At 35.5% G+C, this 4858-nt stretch overlaps 1 pseudogene; it reads right to left on the bottom strand.

The window, feature by feature from the left end:
* Positions 1-1880: 1880 nt before the first annotated feature.
* On the bottom strand, positions 1881-4222 carry LOC148691254 (uncharacterized; annotated as a pseudogene).
* Between the last annotated feature and the right edge of the window lie 636 nt (positions 4223-4858).

Below are 4858 nucleotides of genomic sequence, written 5' to 3' on the forward strand. Positions count from 1 at the left end.
CATGAGTTGCATCACCAACAAGAAGTTGTTTACATAAGAAGTCAACATGCAAACACGTAATTGAATTTTGGATTGATCAATTTGGTGGACCACTGTTTGGATTTTTATGGAGTATAAAATTATCTGAAATGCATAATATCAATATATAATTTGCTTGCATTTATTATGTGCACTGATCTAAAATCTCCGTCTAGGCGCTAAGCGGCTCGATTAATCTCTAAGTATTTTAAAATTAAGAAAGTGCGCCTAGACCCGCTTAGACGTCCACCTTGTTAACTACATTGACTTACCATGTTAACCTATGAATCTATGAAAGATTGAAGAAAGAAACAATGGCAGAATGAAAGGTGAACAAGGAAAGAAGATGAAGGAAATGCTCTCTATATTTATCACAATAGTCGAATACAACTCTACAGAAAATGATCTCTACAACTTCCTTTTTATAGTCATTAGGCAAAAGACCCAAATACCCTCACTAACAACCTCTAACTAACTCAATCATATGGTTATTAGCCCGTCTAGGCACCCACCTTTGCCCACCTAAACCTGCCTATGTTACAACTCTCATTTAGACAAAAAATTGACTACTTTCATTTTTGCATTTTATGTTTTCAATAAAATGTGAATGACTTGTTGAACACTTGAACGAACACTCATTATATGTTTGTTCCCCCATTTTTCAATATGGTCTAATACATTATAATTTGCATATCACTTTTATGTATCTCAACAAAATTATGTGTTTATTAAGTATAATAGACACTTATTTATGATATATATACCTAAATCCACCTAGTTCACCTCCCTCATCTAGGAGCTAGACCCCAGTCCACCGCCCGACTAGCGCATAGTGTTTTTTAGAATCCTGATTTTGTGTCTTTAGTTTTTCTGTATCAAGTCAAAAATGCATTTGCAAGGATCCTATAATGGACCTTTCACGGCAGGAGAAACAAATGGGAAGTTATAAAATTTTGATTAAACATAATTAAAGAACAAAACTTCTCTGTTGAACGTTTCGCAGCAAATTCTGCACAAACACATACATGGATTCGATACAAGAGAAAGAGGCAATTCAATCCTATGATTGAGAGAAACAGACAGAGAGACATGATTAACTTGATTTATTTTAAGGAGCCACGTCTGTGTTTGTGCAGGATTCGCTCCTAAACGTTCAGCGGCGAAGCTTTGTACATAACTAAACTTTACTAAGATTAATGATCCAAGCCGCAACGAGCGCTGAAGAAGTTTGACTGATAAATCAATACAAAATACAAGAAAAAATGCGTACATTCCTACAGTACGATACACAGTTTTCGCTTGTGATCTCTAAGAACTGGACTGATTAGATTAATTTGATTCCGTGCGAGGATTCTCGAGAAGACAGATTGAGTAACTGGTTGAAACAACAAAGATGGAGAAACCAGCTTTAAACAGATTGAGCAAGAATGCATGTTCAAAACCCTGCACGGAACGTGTGAATATTATGAGATATAGCTCTCTTCGTATGGTACTCAGTCGGTTTGGATGAATAAGGGAAACAAACCTCAAAGGATCCTCTCTACATAATCACATTGCCAACTGGATGAACTGAAAAATGTACAGAAAGCGTTTTCCCAGTGATTTGCTTGAACTTAGACATCCATATCTGCAGTTTTGTAATTTCTGAATTATTGTTAGAGATATGTTGGTTGAATGAAACAGACACAAACCTAAGAACCATGATCCCAAATGTGTCTGGACCTTAAAACTTAGCCTGAATGCAAGCTGGTAGGAAAAAAAAAAACTAAGAATATGCTATACAACAACAACAAAACCTTATTCCACTCAGTGAGATCAGCTGTATGAATCTTAGAACACCACTACGCTCTGTTTTGTGCCAAGTCTTTTGTTAGCTCCAAGTACTCCATGAATCCTAGAAGGCCAATGCATGCACTCGGAAGTATGTATAACAAACCTTCTATATGCTATAAAGAAGGTACTAAAATTGTAGTGTAATCTTGTATAAGGATGCACTTGTATGCGAGTTCATGCCGCAGTGGATGGGGAAATTAGGATTCAAGTACATAAATAAGCTGAACCACACATTGACTACTTCTTATTATTCTGAGCTTCCCATGAATATCTCAAAAGCGTCAACTACAAGTTATACAGTTAATGACACTCAGCAAAATGAAGACAACATGTGTCTGAATCTAAATAAGGCAAAGAGAGCTCACACAGCCAAAATCTGATCACTACTCCATGCGTGTACAACTTGCTGCTGAGATTAAGATTCAGACCTGCTAGAATCAATGTATTAAAACACAAACCAAAACAAACCAGAAACAAGAGTTAAAAACACAATTGAAATGCCTTGTAATTCGGTTCAAGTGAAGTAGTTTCCAGGAAGAGTGAAAACGAAGTTCAAGTGAAGTAGTTTCCAGGAAGAGTGAAAACGAAGGATGACTTCAAGCTTAAACAAACCTTGAGTAGTTTGAACAATTGATGATGGAAATTCAAAAATCAGTTCTTCCAATTAAAGAAACCAATGCCTCTTCCGCATGTCCAGATGCATTATCAACTAACAATAGCAGAAGCACGAACTCGACACCAACGTTGAATTCCTGTTCACAAGAGTAGTTAGCGTTCCTTTCTACATTTCTTTTACACCCAAAAACCAAATACATAAAACATATGGACATATTTGGACGGAATGAGATTTAAAAGGTTGATCCTAACCAAGTTGGTTAAAATGGGGCATTAAAACTTAAATGAACAAGATATAGAATATGTAGTCTCCGTAACATTTCACTGAATAAGACTCAGTTGTTGTTGTATTATAAATAAAACCAAACTAATTAAGGACGCCGCTTCAGACCTCTCCTTTGTGGAATATTGGAACGATATCATTTTCTACTTCAGATTGGTAGTGGACATTAAGCAATTCCTGTGTATGTAATAAATTTCAGTCCAATAAGTTGAAGAAAAAAAATAGCCTTTGAACTATTCAAATCAAAATGGTTAAGTGCAAAATCAACAGAAATAGAAGCCTAAAGAATAGAGTGTCGGTGTTTACATGTCTGGGCATACATGGTAAGGGAATACTTGCTCCTTGAGAAGTCGCAAGTAGAAAGGGTTGTCGTAGAACTTATCAATGTTTTCTTTTCCCTGGAAGTGTATGCAGACAGTGATTGAGAGAACATAAGCTCATGTTTAGTTCCAAATTAGACAAAGGAAAGCCACCAAAAACCGAATGTTTTGAGTTTAGAAGTAAAACTAACCTAATGATATCGCAAGAATGCCTCGCATTTGATATTGGGTTGTATATAGATAATCCAGCATATATGTGGAACCAAAAATAATCAAGAAAAATATGGAGGCGACACGTGGATTTTTGGGTGAAAAATACGAGATTACCCTCAAGACACACCGGGATTTGTACGCGCAAGCAACGGACAATCATCCCTTAATCAAGGTCAAAAGTGATCAAAATAGGTATTAATTCAAAACCTATTTCATCAACTCTCATCAAATCTTCCCTACAAGGTAACTTCCAAATTATTTCTTTCACATTATAATAATTAGCTAATTAATTGATTTATTACTCAATTAATTTATTAATTAGCTAATTGATGGTGATTAACACCAAAAAAATACCAAAGGTGGCCGGTTCCCACTTCTCCAAAGAGGCCCGGCCACACCCGTATAAATACCACCTCATTTTCTCCAAAACCCAAGGTCAATCCTCTTGTAAAATTCTCTAAATTCTCCAAACACTTTTCTCTCAAAATTCTAAATTTGACATCGGAGGTTCTTCGGCCAAAGCCCCCCAACAAAAATTCATCATGGGCGCGTGAGGCTCTTGGTTTTGACCTAAGGTGTTATTTGTTTTTGCAAATGCATTTTCGTCCAAGAACAAGAAGGAAGAAATTTGCATCCACAATATCCTTCTGTTCCTCATCATGTAAATTCTCCTTTGCTTTGAGCAGGCATACGTGTTCCAAGATCTTCCTATGGTAATTACAAGAACATTATTTTGACGTAAGGTAACTGCGCCACATTATGAGACATTTGTTGTGTCAAGTACACCACATGGTTGCATTACGCGCAAGAAGCTAAAAAACAAGGGATAATGTTAAAGGGATCAAATTTTTTGATCACATTATGTGACAGTTGATGCGTATAATAACAACTCAAAACAATAACTTTCGTAAAACAAGTGAAGCAACCTTCTACGTGACATGGAACTGTGGGAAATGGGATCTCTAGGTCAATGAAGCTCCTTCGACTCCCCAGCCACGTTCTCACAACACCGTTCAATCAGGAAACTGAACATAGATAATTAATTAAAGAATGAAAAAACTGAGTCGAAACTTTGGAACTTCGTATTACTGTTATAGGGGCAGGGTGGGAAATGAGATGGCACCGACGACGAGGGTATGTGAGGTGAATGGGATAGAGTATGGAGCACTGAGATTGAATGAGCATCATGGCGGCGCGTGATATTCTGGTTTCTTTGCTCTACTTTCTATGAGTCTTGCGACTGGTTTATATCAAGAAGAAATTAGGTTCCATTCTTATTTTTTCTATTATTAAAACCTTATTATTTTTCAATTTTTTATCAAGGTTCTTTGATTTTAATGAACGTCATTAATTATTTCAAAAATAAACTATTTACATGTCAAGATAATTAAAATTTATTTCTAAATATATTCATTTAGTGTTTGAAATGCTACATTTGGTATATTTATATTTATGGCTAAAGTTTTATCATATATTTCTATTTTTAGTTTGTACCCATTTTTAATTGGCAACCCTTTTTATAAATTTTAATTTGTACCCATATATTAATTTCTTTTTGTCCATTATTTTTTAAACT

Source organism: Pyrus communis, chromosome 14, assembly GCF_041283825.1.
Source record: "Pyrus communis isolate YQ-2024b chromosome 14, ASM4128382v1, whole genome shotgun sequence".
In the NCBI taxonomy this organism is placed as follows: domain Eukaryota; kingdom Viridiplantae; phylum Streptophyta; class Magnoliopsida; order Rosales; family Rosaceae; genus Pyrus; species Pyrus communis.